The 16,784-nt window shown below is 16.5% G+C and overlaps 3 pseudogenes across 2 annotated transcripts; all 3 read left to right on the plus strand.

Annotated features, from left to right (window-relative positions):
• Positions 1 to 421: 421 nt before the first annotated feature.
• LOC132931535 (cytochrome b-like) lies at positions 422 to 1,551 on the plus strand (annotated as a pseudogene). Its single transcript, XR_009662710.1, has one exon. The product of XR_009662710.1 is annotated as a cytochrome b-like (transcript).
• A 6,895-nt stretch (positions 1,552 to 8,446) lies between these two features.
• LOC132931537 (cytochrome c oxidase subunit 2-like) lies at positions 8,447 to 9,129 on the plus strand (annotated as a pseudogene).
• A 119-nt stretch (positions 9,130 to 9,248) lies between these two features.
• On the plus strand, positions 9,249 to 11,260 carry LOC132931536 (cytochrome c oxidase subunit 3-like; annotated as a pseudogene). Its single transcript, XR_009662711.1, has one exon. The product of XR_009662711.1 is annotated as a cytochrome c oxidase subunit 3-like (transcript).
• Positions 11,261 to 16,784: the final 5,524 nt, after the last annotated feature.

Consider the following 16,784-nt stretch of genomic DNA (forward strand, 5'->3'; position numbering starts at 1 on the left):
AATCACCAATTAGATCAAACTTAATCATTTTAATTCAAACTATAACTTTAACATTAATAATTAATATAATTACTAAAACAGCATGAATTTCATTTATAGTATTTATCTTATACATTGGAGGATTAATAATTATTTTTTTATATATTTCAAGAATTGCTTTTAATGAATTAAATATTAATAAAAATTATAAAATTATAATTTATAAATTAACATTAATTTTAATGTTAATCTTTTATTTAAAATTAAATCTCAATCTTGAAAATTTCAATTATGAAAATAAATTTATATTTGAAGATAATTTTAATTTATTAAATATATTCATAATACCAAATAATTTAATAATTTATTTAATTATCTTAATCCTTTTTTTTATATTAATTTTAATTATTTGAATACTAAAAATTAATAAAGGACCAATTCGACAAAAAAATAATTAATGAAAAAAAATATACTAAAAACTTTATCCCCAATATTAAATTTACCTACACCAGCTAGAATTAGTTTTATATGAAATTTTGGATCTTTATTAATAATTTGTTTAATTAATCAAATTTTAACAGGATTATTTTTAGCCTTCCATTATAAAACAGATATTAATTTAGCTTTTCAAAGAATTATTAATATAAATCGAAATATTAACTTTGGATGATTAATCCGATCTTTCCATGCAAATGGGGCTTCTATATTTTTTATTATAATTTATATTCATATTAGACGAGGTATCTATATAAATTCTTTCAACTTTAAAATAACATGAATTATTGGAGTAATTTTATTATTATTAACAATAATAACAGCATTTGTAGGTTATGTATTACCATGAGGACAAATATCATTTTGGGGGGCAACAGTAATCACAAATTTATTATCAGCAATTCCTTATTTAGGAAATTCAATTGTTATTTGAATTTGAGGGGGATTCTCAATTAATAATGCTACATTAACACGATTTTTCTCAATCCATTTTATTTTACCATTTATTATTATTTTATTTACTTTTATTCACTTATTCTTTCTTCATTTAACAGGTTCTAATAATCCACTAGGAATTAATAGAAATTTTGATAAAATTACTTTTTCTCCATATTTTCTAATTAAAGATTTAATTGGATTAATCATATTTATATGAATATTTTTTATTTTAGCTTTAATTTTTCCATACCTACTAAATGATCACAATAATTTTATTATAGCAAATTCAATAATTACACCAAATCACATTCAACCAGAATGATATTTTTTATTTTCTTATTCAATTTTACGAGCAATCCCTAATAAATTAGGAGGGGTTATTGCTTTAATACTTTCAATTTTAATTTTATTAATCTTACCTATATTAAACAATAAAAATTTTTTAAGAAATAAATTTTACCCATTAAATAAATTTTTATTCTGAATATTTATTATAACATTTTTTATTTTAACCTGAATTGGGATACAACCAGTTGAATACCCATTTATTACAACAGGGCAAATTTTTACAACAATTTATTTTTCTTACTTTTTCATTAACTTTTATATCATAAAGTTATGAGATAAATTATTAATTTAGTTAATTAATTTATTTAAAATATTTATTTTGAAAATAAAAAATAGAATTTAATTCTATTAACTTAATACTTAAATTAATGATATAAGTTAAATAATTTAATAGAAAAATTAAAGACAAATAAAAATAAAGACAAAGGTAAAATTAATTTCCAAACTAAATATATTAATTTATCATAACGAAATCGTGGTAAAAACCCACGTAATCAAATAACTATAAATATAAAAATCAAAATAAAAATATTTAAATAAAATTTATTTATTATCAAACCAAAAAACATTTCACATAATAGTATCCCTATAAATATAATTCTTATATATTCAGATATAAAAATAAAAATAAAAGATAAACTTCTAAATTCAATATTAAATCCAGAAACTAATTCTGATTCACCCTCAGAAAAATCAAAAGGAGAACGATTTATTTCAGCTAAAAATCTAATTAATAATAAAATAAACAAAAAAAAAAGAAAAAAAAAAAATTTTAAATTAATTTGATAGATATAAAAATCATTTAAATTAAAACTATTAATTAAAAATATTAAATTTATAATAATAATTATTATTCTAACTTCATATGAAATCATTTGAGAAATAAACCGAATTATACCTAAAACTGAATAATTAGAATTCGAAGATCATCTAATTATTAAAAAAATATAAACTATTAAACTTGAACAACAAAATATATAAATTAAACCAAATCCTATAATATAGTTCATACCAATATAAGGATAAATAAATCAAAAAAAAATTGAAATTAATAAACCCAATAAAGGAGAAATTATAAAAATAAAAAAATTTATATTACTCGGATAATTAACTTCTTTAAAAAATAATTTTAACCCATCACCTATAGGTTGAAAAATACCTTTAATCAAAAACTTATTCGGACCTTTACGTAATTGAATATAACCTAAAACTTTACGCTCTAATAAAGTAAAAAAAGCAACTCTTATAAAAACTATTAAAAATAAAATCAAAAAATTAATAATTATAACAAATATAAAAATTACTATCTATAATAAAAATTATATAATTAAATTCTAAATTTAACACAATTATCTGCCAAAATAGTTAAATTATTTTTATTCATTTAATAAAAATTTAATTTAATTATTTAATCCTTTCGTACTAAAACAAATTAATTTTTAAAAGATAGAAACCAACCTGGCTTACACCGGTTTGAACTCAAATCATGTAAGAATTTAAAGGTCGAACAGACCTAATACTTAAAATTTTGCACCTAAGATTAATCTTAATTCAACATCGAGGTCGCAAACTAATTTTTAAATTTGGACTTAAAAAATTAATTACGCTGTTATCCCTAAAGTAACTTTTTCCTTTAATTAAAAATTTTAATTCAAAAATTCATTAAATAATGTTAAATTTTAAAAAAAGTTTATTAATTTTTTTTATCACCCCAATAAAATAAATTATAAAAATAAAATATTTATAAAACCAAAAAAATTAAAATTAAAATTTATAAAGTTTTATAGGGTCTTATCGTCCCTTTAAATAATTTAAGCTTTTTTACTTAAAAATAAAATTTTAATTATATAAATAATAAAGTTTATTTCTCATCAAATCTTTCATACAAGTCCTCAATTAAAAGACTAATTATTATGCTACCTTTGCACAGTCAAAATACTGCAGCTATTTAATAAATCATTGAGCAGATCCTATATTAAATTAAACTTAATACAATGTTTTTGTTAAACAGATGAAAATAATTTTTGCCGAATTCATAATTTATAAATGTAAATTATACTAATTTAATCATTATTACTATTAATTAAATATTCATTAATAAAATTTAATATTAATAATAAATAATTTATAATAAATTAAAAATAAATAAATAATAAATTTTTACAAACTTAAATAAAAATTTCTATTCCTATAAATTATTAAAATAAATAAATTATTATATAAAAATTTCAAGCTTATCCCTAAAATAATTTAAATTTAAAATATTAATCAACAAAATCAAAATAACTTTTAAAATTTTAAATTAAATTTAAATCTTAAATAACTAAATATAATATAACGAATTAAATTTCAAAACTAATATTATTTTATAAATATTTATAACACAATAAATTAATAATAAAATTAACTCTATAAATTTTGAGAATTTAAAAAAAAATTAAAAATTTTAATCAACCCTGATACAAAAGGTACTAAATTAATTCTTTTATAAATTTAATTATTTCTTTCACAATACTATTAAACTATAAATCTATAAATTAATTTTTAATAAATACTAAAACCTTAAATAAATAAATTATTTTTATAAAAAAATCAAATAAAAATTATTATATTAATAAAATAAATTTAAATAAAGTTTAACAACATCTTATCATTGTAAATGATATACTTAAATTTAGATATTTATTTAATCTTTCTAAATACACTTTCCAGTACATTTACTTTGTTACGACTTGTCTTATTTTTAATAAGAATGACGGGCAATATGTACATATTTTAGATCTTTCTTCATATTAACAAAATAAATAAATTTACTATTAAATCCAATTTCATTTTAATTTTCATTTAAAATCCAAAAATAAAATTTAATGTAACCCATTATATTCTTATTTATAAACCACATCTTGACTTAACATAAATTATAATAATAAATAAAGAAAATAAATTTTTTAATATATTCATGACAGCGATATATGAATTAATTAAATAAGTAAAATTAATCGTGGATTATCAATTAATAAACAGGTTCCTCTAATAAGACTAAAATACCGCCAAATTTTTTAAATTTAAAGAACATAACTATTAATTTTTTAGTAAATTAATTTAAATTTTTATAATAGGGTATCTAATCCTAGTTTTAAATAAAATTTAATAGAATAAAATAATTATAATAATAATATTTAATTAAATTTTACTTTTTAAAAAAAAATTAAATTATAAATTATATTTAATACTAATAACCAAACTATTTTATTTGTATATTATGTTTAACCGCAACTGCTGGCACATATTTAGTTTATACTTAAATTAATAATTAAATCTAAATTTCTTTAATATTTAATACTTAATACTGAGAATAATTAAAATCCTTTAAGAAATTATTAACAATCAAAAAATTTCATGTATCTTTTTAATTAAATAAAATTTTATAACAAAATAAATTATAATTATTAGTAAAATTAAAATAATACGGTTTTATAATATTATAAATTTTAAATAAATAAATTAAATCAAAATTTAAATAATTAACTGAATTATTTTAACTTTAATTCTAATATTTTTTAATTATAATACTATTTAAATTTTAAATCTAAATTTTAATACAATTTATTAGTTTCTGTTTTTTAAATATAATTACTTAAATTAATTATTTTAACTTTAATTCTAATATTTTTTAATTATAATACTATTTAAATTTTAAATCTAAATTTTAATACAATTTATTAGTTTCTGTTTTTAAATATAATTACTTAAATTAATTATTTTAATCAAATTAATATTATTAATATAAAATAACTAATACTTTTCTTCTTTACCTCTTATATATATATATACAATAAATATCTATATATATTCATATAAGGATTTATATATTAATATATATATATATATATTAAATGTATAGATTATTAACATCATATAAGGATTTATATATATAGTATATATATATATATAAATATATAAGCTATATAGATGTATATTTATATTATATATATATACTATATACATATGAAGTCTATATATGTATACTACTATACATATTTATAAATCCTCTATATACTCTTCTTCCTTCTTTTTTTTTTTGGAGGGGCATAGCCCCCCTTTTCAGATAAATAGAAACGTCATGCCTCATTAAAATATTTTTTTTTAAAAAATTTTCTGATATTTTTTCTAATACATTTATAAACCAATAAACATTTTTTTATTAAATAATATTTTAAAAATAAAATGCCTGAAAAAGGGTTACTTTGATAGAGTAAATCATGTATTATATATACTTTTATTATACTTTAAGAATTAAACTAATCCATAAATTTCAAAAATTTATATGCATAAACACTTAAGTATAAGTAAATTAGAAAAATAAGCTAAATTAAGCTTTTGGATTCATACTTCAAATATAGAATAATATTCTTTTTTCTGATAAATTTAAATTTAACAAAAATAATATTTTTAATTATATTAATATTTAGAACTTTAATATCAATTTCAGCATCTAATTGACTTTCAATATGAATAGGGTTAGAATTAAACTTATTCTCAATTATTCCTATTTTAAATTTTAAATCATCAATTTACTCTATTGAAGCTACAATAAAATATTTCTTAATTCAAGCTTTTGCTTCAATTTTATTATTAATTTTCTTAATTAATAAAAATTTTTTTTTTATAAATAATAGTAATATTTTAATTATTTTACCACTATTAATAAAATTAAGATTAATACCTTTTCACTTATGATTACCTTCAATAATAGAAGGATTAAATTGATTTTCATGCCTATTAATAATAACTTGACAAAAAATTTCCCCATTTGTTTTAATTTCATATCTAAATATTGATAAAAATTTAATTTTCTTAATTATTTTAATTTCAATAAACTCAATTTTTGGAATAAATCAAAATTCTATACGTAAAATCTTAGCAATATCTTCAATCAATAATTCAACATGAATACTATTTGCAATTTTAATAAATAATAAATTATGAATCAATTATTTTTTAATTTACTCAATTTTAAATTTTTTAATTATTAAAATTTTAAATAATTATAATATTAATTATATTAATCAAATAAAATTTTTTAATTTAAATTTTTTCTTTAAACTAAATTTAATAATATTAATTTTTTCAATTATAGGATTACCACCTATAATTGGGTTTTTAATAAAATGAATATTAATCAAAAACTTAATTTATAATAATTTATATTTAATTATAATAATATTAATTATATTAACAATTTTAAATTTATATTTTTATATTAAAATAACTTATTTCATATTATTTAATTTTAACTTATTCAATAAATGATATCTTCAATTAAAAAAAAATAATTACAACTTATTAATATTTATTAACTTCTTTAGATTATTTTTTAGTTATTTATTTATTTATTAAGGTTTTAAGTTAAATTAAACTATTAATCTTCAAAATTAAAAATATTTTTTTTTAAACCTTAATTAAAATAATTAATACCTTTAAATTTGCAATTTAATATCATAGAATTTGAATATAAAGTTATTGATAAAAAGATTTTTTAAATCTATATATAAATTTACAATTTATAACCTATTATCAGCCATTTTATCTATAAAATGAATCTTTTCAACTAATCATAAAGATATTGGAACTTTATATTTTTTATTTGGTATTTGATCAGGTATAATTGGTTCATCCCTTAGAATCTTAATTCGACTAGAACTAAGTCAAATTAATTCAATTATTAATAATAATCAATTATATAATGTAATTGTTACAATTCACGCTTTTATTATAATTTTTTTTTATAACTATACCAATTGTTATTGGTGGTTTTGGAAATTGATTAATTCCTATAATAATAGGATGCCCTGATATATCATTCCCACGATTAAATAATATTAGATTTTGATTATTACCTCCTTCATTAATAATAATAATTTGTAGTTTTATAATTAATAACGGAACAGGAACAGGATGAACAATTTATCCCCCTTTATCTAATAATATTGCTCATAATAATATTTCAGTTGATTTAACAATTTTTTCTCTACATTTAGCAGGAATCTCATCAATTTTAGGAGCAATTAATTTTATTTGTACAATTTTAAATATAATACCTAATAATATAAAATTAAATCAAATTCCATTATTCCCTTGATCAATTTTAATTACAGCTATATTATTAATTTTATCCTTACCTGTTTTAGCTGGTGCAATTACTATACTTCTTACTGATCGTAATTTAAATACATCATTCTTTGACCCTGCAGGAGGAGGAGATCCAATTCTTTATCAACATTTATTCTGATTTTTTGGACATCCAGAAGTATATATTTTAATTTTACCCGGATTTGGATTAATTTCACATATTATTAGTCAAGAAAGTAATAAAAACGAAACATTCGGTAATATTAGTATAATCTATGCTATACTAACTATTGGATTATTAGGATTTATTGTATGAGCACATCATATATTTACAATTGGAATAGACGTTGATACACGAGCATATTTTACATCAGCAACTATAATTATTGCAATTCCAACAGGAATTAAAATTTTTAGATGATTAGCTACTATTTATGGATCTAAAATTAATTTTTCACCTTCCACAATTTGATCTTTAGGTTTTATTTTTTTATTCACAATTGGAGGATTGACAGGAGTAATTCTTGCTAATTCATCTATTGATATCATTCTTCACGATACTTACTATGTAGTAGCTCATTTCCACTATGTATTATCAATAGGAATTGTATTTGCTATTATTGCTAGTTTAATTCATTGATTCCCAATTTTCACTGGATTTTCAATAAATAATTTTATTTTAAAAATTCAATTCATTTTAATATTTATTGGGGTAAATATAACTTTCTTCCCCCAACATTTTTTAGGTTTAAATGGTATACCTCGACGATACACAGATTACCCAAATAATTTTTTACTATGAAATATAATTTCATCAATTGGTTCAATAATTTCAACATTTAGAATTATTATTTTAATTTATTGTATTTGAAATAGAATTTTTTTAAAAAAAACAACTATTTTTAAATTAAATTTAAGAAATTCTATTGAATGAATTCATAATTTACCACCCTTAGAACATTCATATTCAGAATTACCTCTAATTATTAATTTCTAATATGGCAGAAACTATATGCAATGAACTTAAAATTCATTTATAAAGAATAATCTTTTTTTAGAAATTATAACTTGAATAAAACTAAGATTTCAAAATAGTAATTCACCACTAATAGAACAATTAATTTTTTTTCACGATCATACAATTTTCATTATTATTATAATTATAACAACAATTACTTATATAATAATTTTTATTATAAAAAATAAATTTATTAATATTAAAATCTCTGAAAATCAAATAATTGAATTTATCTGAACTACAACTCCACCAATTATTTTAATTTTTATTGCTATACCTTCACTTCACCTACTATACTTAATAGATGAAATTAAATGCCCAATTTTAACAATTAAAATTTTTGGTCATCAATGATTCTGATCATATGAATATTCAGATTTTTCAAATATTGAATTTGAATCTTATATAATAAATGAATTAAATAAAGAAAATTTTCGATTAATTGAAGTAGATAATAAAACTATTATCCCATTTAAATTTAATATTCGACTCTTAATTTCGTCAGACGATGTAATTCATTCATGAACAATTCCAAGTTTAGCTATTAAAATTGATGCAATCCCAGGACGAATAAATCAAATTAATCTTTTTATAAATCGACCAGGAATATACTTTGGACAATGCTCAGAAATTTGTGGTATTAATCACAGATTTATACCTATTCAAATTGAATCAATTAATTTAAATAAATTTATTTATTGAATTAAAAATTTTTAATTCATTAGATGACTGAAAAGCAAAGTAATGATCTCTTAAATCAAAATATAGTAAATTAGCAATTACTTCTAATGAAAGAGATTAGTTAAAGCATAACATTAATTTGTCAAATTAAAATTATTTATTAATATCACTTAATTCCTCAAATAGCACCAATTAATTGATTAATTTTATTCTTATTTTTTTTTTCTACATTTTATGTAATCATAAACTTACTATATTTTAATTTTATTAAAAACTTAAAAATTAATTTTTTTAAAAAAAATAACATAAAAAATTACAACAAATTTATTTAATATTTTTGACCCATCAACAACAATTTTTAATTTAGAAATAAATTGAATCAGAACTCTTTTAATCATTTTATTTATACCAAACTTTTTATGAATCTTACCAAATCGAATAAACTGATTATTATTTAAAATATTTAATATACTAAACAATGAAATACTAATACTTTATAAAATAAAAAAAACTAAATCTCCTGCATTTTTATTTATTTCACTTTTTATATTTATTCTACTTAATAATTTTTTTAGCTTATTCCCATATATTTTTTCATCATCAAGTCATATAGTATTTTCTGTTACTTTAGCTATTCCATTTTGAATATTTTTTATTATTTTGTCAACTTGTAAAAACACTAAAAATATAATTGCACACTTGATTCCTTTAAATACACCAATTTACCTAGCCCCATTAATAACAATTATTGAAACAATAAGAATTATTATTCGACCAATATCTCTTTCTATTCGTTTAACAGCTAATTTAATTGCAGGACATTTATTAATAACTCTATTAAATTTTAATTCACTTATAATTATTATTATTTTTATTCAAATATTTATAATAATTTTTGAATTATGCGTAGCTTTAATTCAAAGTTATGTATTCTCAATTCTTTCATCTTTATACTCTAGTGAATAATGATAAAAATTAATCAACCATATTTTATTTTAAGATTAAGTCCATGACCTATCTTAATAGCATTTAATACATTTAATTTAATAATTTCTAATATTATAATTATAAATTTTAAAATAAATATAATATCATTATTTAATCTACTAATAATTATTAGTATTTCTATCTTATGATGACGAGATGTAATTCGAGAAAGAACATTTCAAGGTAATCATAATTTTTATATTATAAATTTAATCAAATTTAGAATAATCTTATTTATTATCTCTGAAATATTTTTATTTATTTCTTTTTTTTGAAATTTTCTACACAATTCTTTAGCACCATCAATTGAACTAGGACTAAATTGACCACCAAAAAATATTATATTTTTCAATCCATTATTAATTCCTTTATTAAATACAATTATTTTATTAACATCAAGTTTTACTGTTACTTTAGCTCATCTTTACTTACTTAATAATTCTAAAAAAAAAACTATCATTTTTATAAATTTAACAATTATTTTAAGTATCTACTTTCTAATACTTCAAATATTAGAATATAAACAAGCTACATTTACATTCTCAGATTCAATTTTTGGTTCTTCTTTTTATATAGCAACAGGATTTCATGGTTTACATGTAATTATCGGAACAATTTTTTTAATTATCAATCTTATACGAATAATTAAACTTCACTTTTCTCATATTCATCATATCAGATTTGAATTAGGAGCTTGATATTGACATTTTATTGATATCATTTGACTATTTCTTTATATAACTTTTTATTGATGAAATAATTAATTTTATTAATATAAATTAGTATATTTGATTTCCAATCAAAAAGTTTAAAATTTAAATAAAATAATTATATTAAATTTAATTTCAATAATTGTAATATTTATTATTTTAATAATTCTTTTTATACTAATAATTATAATTAATATAAAAATAAAATTTAATTATAATAAGTCAGCACCCTTTGAATGTGGTTTTGACCCATTTAATAAATCACGAATCCCATTTTCATTAAATTTTTATTTAATTGCAATTATTTTTTTAATTTTTGATATCGAAATTTCAATTATTATACCAATAATTTTAAACTTTAAGATTTCAAACATAATTTACTTTAATTTAATGTTTATTATTTTTTTTATATTTATAATTATTACTATTTTTTATGAATGAAAATTTGGATCATTAAATTGAAAAATTTAAAGGATAATAGTTAAAATTTATAACATTTAATTTGCTTTTAAAAATTATTTTATAATTTATCTTAAATAAGAAGTAATAAATTACATATTAATTTCGACTTAATAATAGATTTTTTTAATCCTTATTTTTAATTGAAACCAAAATAGAGGTTTATTACTGTTAATAATAATATTGAAAAAAAAATTCCAATTAAAAAGATTTTTAAAAAAGAAGCTGCTAACTATCTTTTAAAGCATTATTAATGTTTAATCTTTAAATATTTATTAGTTTAAAATAAAACATTATATTTTCAATATAAAAATAATATATTATTTATAAATAATTTTTTAAAAAATAAAATTTTTAAAAATTTGCAAAGGTAGCTACCTTACCATAAAAAAAAATTAAAATTAAATCAAAATTTTACCTTTTTTTAAAAACACAAAAATAACCTTAACTAAGATTTAGTCTTTATTTCAAAATAAAACTTTTTTTTTAAAAAATAAAATTTTTAAAAATTTGCAAAGGTAGCTACCTTACCATAAAAAAAAATTAAAATTAAATCAAAATTTTACCTTTTTTTAAAAACACAAAAATAACCTTAACTAAGATTTAGTCTTTATTTCAAAATAAAACTTTTTTTTTAAAAAATAAAATTTTTAAAAATTTGCAAAGGTAGCTACCTTACCATAAAAAAAAATTAAAATTAAATCAAAATTTTACCTTTTTTTAAAAACACAAAAATAACCTTAACTAAGATTTAGTCTTTATTTCAAAATAAAACTTTTTTTTTAAAAAATAAAATTTTTAAAAATTTGCAAAGGTAGCTACCTTACCATAAAAAAAAATTAAAATTAAATCAAAATTTTACCTTTTTTTAAAAACACAAAAATAACCTTAACTAAGATTTAGTCTTTATTTCAAAATAAAACTTTTTTTTTAAAAAATAAAATTTTTAAAAATTTGCAAAGATAGCTACCTTACCATAAAAAAAAATTAAAATTAAATCAAAATTTTACCTTTTTTTAAAAACAAAAAAATAACCTTAACTAAGATTTAGTCTTTATTTCAAAATAAAACTTTTTTTTTAAAAAATAAAATTTTTAAAAATTTGCAAAGGTAGCTACCTTACCATAAAAAAAAATTAAAATTAAATCAAAATTTTACCTTTTTTTAAAAACACAAAAATAACCTTAACTAAGATTTAGTCTTTATTTCAAAATAAAACTTTTTTTTTAAAAAATAAAATTTTTAAAAATTTGCAAAGGTAGCTACCTTACCATAAAAAAAAATTAAAATTAAATCAAAATTTTACCTTTTTTTAAAAACAAAAAAATAACCTTAACTAAGATTTAGTCTTTATTTCAAAATAAAACTTTTTTTTTAAAAAATAAAATTTTTAAAAATTTGCAAAGGTAGCTACCTTACCATAAAAAAAAATTAAAATTAAATCAAAATTTTACCTTTTTTTAAAAACACAAAAATAACCTTAACTAAGATTTAGTCTTTATTTCAAAATAAAACTTTTTTTTTAAAAAATAAAATTTTTAAAAATTTGCAAAGATAGCTACCTTACCATAAAAAAAAATTAAAATTAAATCAAAATTTTACCTTTTTTTAAAAACAAAAAAATAACCTTAACTAAGATTTAGTCTTTATTTCAAAATAAAACTTTTTTTTTAAAAAATAAAATTTTTAAAAATTTGCAAAGGTAGCTACCTTACCATAAAAAAAAATTAAAATTAAATCAAAATTTTACCTTTTTTTAAAAACACAAAAATAACCTTAACTAAGATTTAGTCTTTATTTCAAAATAAAACTTTTTTTTTAAAAAATAAAATTTTTAAAAATTTGCAAAGGTAGCTACCTTACCATAAAAAAAAATTAAAATTAAATCAAAATTTTACCTTTTTTTAAAAACACAAAAATAACCTTAACTAAGATTTAGTCTTTATTTCAAAATAAAACTTTTTTTTTAAAAAATAAAATTTTTAAAAATTTGCAAAGGTAGCTACCTTACCATAAAAAAAAATTAAAATTAAATCAAAATTTTACCTTTTTTTAAAAACACAAAAATAACCTTAACTAAGATTTAGTCTTTATTTCAAAATAAAACTTTTTTTTTAAAAAATAAAATTTTTAAAATTATTTAAAAAATTTAAATTTACCTTTATATCTTCAATATAATGCTCTATAATTAAGCTATTCAAATTTAATAATTAAAAAATAAAATAATTAAAAATCATAAAAAAAATAATAAAATATAAACCTTATAACTATTTAAAAAAATATTTTGACTAAATAAAATTAATTTTTTAAAAAAAAAAATTAAACCTCTATTTAAATTATATTCAATTCAACCAACCTCGAAAACTTTTAAAGAAAAAAAACCAACATAAAGAAAATTATTTAAAAAAAAATTAACCTTAAAAAATAATAAATTTCATATTATACCAAAAAAAAAAACATTAAATAAAGAAATAAAATAACTTATAGAAAATAAAAAATTATTAAGTTCAAAAAAAAATCAAATTCTAAAAAATAAAATTAAAACTCTTAAAATTTTAAATTTAAATTCTAATAAAATTAAATCAAACTTATAAAATATCAATCATATAAAAAAAGAACCAAAAAAAATTATAATAAATCTAATAAATATTATTCTAATAATCAAAATTTTTCTTTCAAATTTAACAATTATTATATAATTATATATAGAAAAATTTATTATTATTAAATAATAAATTACACGAATAGAATAAAAAAAAGTTAAAAAAAAAGAAAATAAAAAAAAAAAAAAAAAAAAAAAATTTAAATTTATTATTAAAAAATATTCAAAAATTAAATCCTTTGAATAAAAACTACAAAAAAAAGGAAAACCACATAAAGACATTAAAGTAAATATAAAAATTAAACCACAAAAAGGTAAATAATCAATTAAACCACCCATTTTACGAATATCTTGATTATTATTTATATTTAAAATTAAAATCCCAGCTCTTAAAAATATTATAGATTTAAATAAAGCATGTATTAATAAATAAAAAAAACATATATCAATTTTACCTAAACATAAAATTATAAATATAAATCTTATTTGTCTTAAAGTAGAAAAAGCAATAATTTTCTTTAAATCAAATTCAAAAATTGCATTCAAACCAGCTATTAATATTGTCAAACAAGAAATTACTATTAAATAATTTAAAAAAGAAAAATTTAAAAAAATTTCATTAAAACGAATTATTAAGTAAATACCAGCAGTAACTAAAGTAGAAGAATGAACTAATGAAGAAACAGGAGTAGGGGCTGCTATAGCTAAAGGAAGTCAAGAAGAAAAAGGAATCTGAGCTCTCTTAGTTAAAGAAGCTATTATAATTATCAATATAATAAAAAATAAATAATTTAAATTAACATAATAATCAATTAAAATAAAATTTCAAGAACCAAAATTTAATATTCAAATTATAGATATAATAATAAATAAATCACCTAAACGATTTAAAATAACTGTTACTAAACCTGAACTATAAGATTTTTTATTTTGATAAAAAACAACTAAACAAAAAGAAACCATCCCTAAACCATCCCAACCTAATAAAATTCTAATCAAATTAGGACTAATAACCAAAAAAAATATAAATATAATAAAAAAATTTATTAATATTAAAAATCGACTCTTATTAAAATCATAATTTATATATTCTATACTATATAATAAAATTATAGAAGAAATTAAAAAAACAAAAGAAATAAATATTAAAGATATTCAATCTATTAAAATAACATATAAAACTATACAAGAATTAAAAAAAAAAAATATATATTCAATAAAATAAAATTTATCAAAATAAATCATTAATAAACCTATAATAAAAAAAACTACAAATAAAATAAAATAAAAAAAAAAAAAAAAAAAAAAAAAAATTAAATTTAATTATTTAAATATAAAAATATAATCTTTAATTCCACAAATTAATATTTTAAATAAACTATTTAAATAACAAAATAATTCTATAATTAAAAAAATTAAATTTAATGGAACTCAATGCATAAATAATAATATATATTCTCTTAAATTAATATAAACTAAATAATTTATATTAAAAAATAATTTACCATATTGAGTATATAAATATAAATATAAACTATATAAAAATATTAAAATTATAATTAAAAAATATAATATATAAAAATAATCTAATCAAATTATTAAACTAATTAATAAAAATAATTCACCAAATAAATTTAAAGATGGGGGAAAAGATATATTTGAAGAACATAATAAAAATCACCAAAATGATAAAACAGGATAAATATTAATTAAACCCTTATTTAAAAATAAACTTCGACTTTTAAAACGTAAATAACAAATATTTCTTAAACAAAATAAACCAGAAGAACATAAACCATGGCCAAATATTAAAATTAATGAACCAAAATAACCACAATTATTTAAAGTTAAAAACCCAATAATTACTAAAGCTATATGAACAACAGAAGAATAAGCAATCAAAATTTTTAAGTCTCTCTGAAAAAAACAAACTAATCTTAAAACCAATATACCTAATAAACATAAAGAAATAAATAAATAATTAAATTTTAAGTTAACTTTAAAAACTAATATTAAAACATGATAAATACCAAAACCACCTAATTTTAATATAATCCCAGCTAAAATTATTGAACCACTAATAGGAGCCTCAACATGAGCCTTTGGAAGTCAAATATGAAATATAAATAAAGGTATCTTAACTAAAAAAATTATTATTAAAAATAAATAATAATAAAAATTTAAATTATATAAGTAATCATAATAATATATAAATATAAAATTAAAATTATTTAAACTCAATAAACAAGAAAAAAAAGGTAAAGAAAAAAAAATTATATAAATAAATAAATAAAAACCAGCCTTAAAACGCTCATATTGATAACCTCAACCATAAATTAAAATAATAACAGGAATTAAATTAATTTCATAAAAAATATAAAATAAAATAAAATTATTTCTAAAAAAACAAAAATAAAAAATAATAATAAAAATAAATATTAAAAAATTAAAATACTTTAAATAATTATTCTTAAGACTAAATCTAGAAATATAAACTAATCTAATAATTCAAACACCTAATATAAATATCAAATAAGAAAATATATCTATACCAAATAAATAACTAACATTTAAAAAATAATTAAACATAGGTATCTTGAAATATATAAAAAAAAAAAAAAAAAAAAAAAAAATTCTGGGCTAATCATCATCTTTTAAAATTAAGACTAAAAAAAATCATACTAAATAAAATTAATATTAAAATTATTAACATTGTAAAATTATTAATGACTTTAAGTAATCATTACCATATATACGAACTATTAAAATCAAAATTGTTAAACCTAAAACTCTTTCACTAATACAAAAAATAAAAAAAATTAATAATAAAACATATTGTTTAATAAATATTATTAAATTTAATAAAAATAATAAAGATAAAATTAATAATAAATATTCTAATCCTAAAAGTATTATTAATAAATGATTAAAATTA

This window comes from Rhopalosiphum padi, unplaced genomic scaffold (assembly GCF_020882245.1).
Source record: "Rhopalosiphum padi isolate XX-2018 unplaced genomic scaffold, ASM2088224v1 scaffold2, whole genome shotgun sequence".
Lineage (NCBI taxonomy): Eukaryota > Metazoa > Arthropoda > Insecta > Hemiptera > Aphididae > Rhopalosiphum > Rhopalosiphum padi.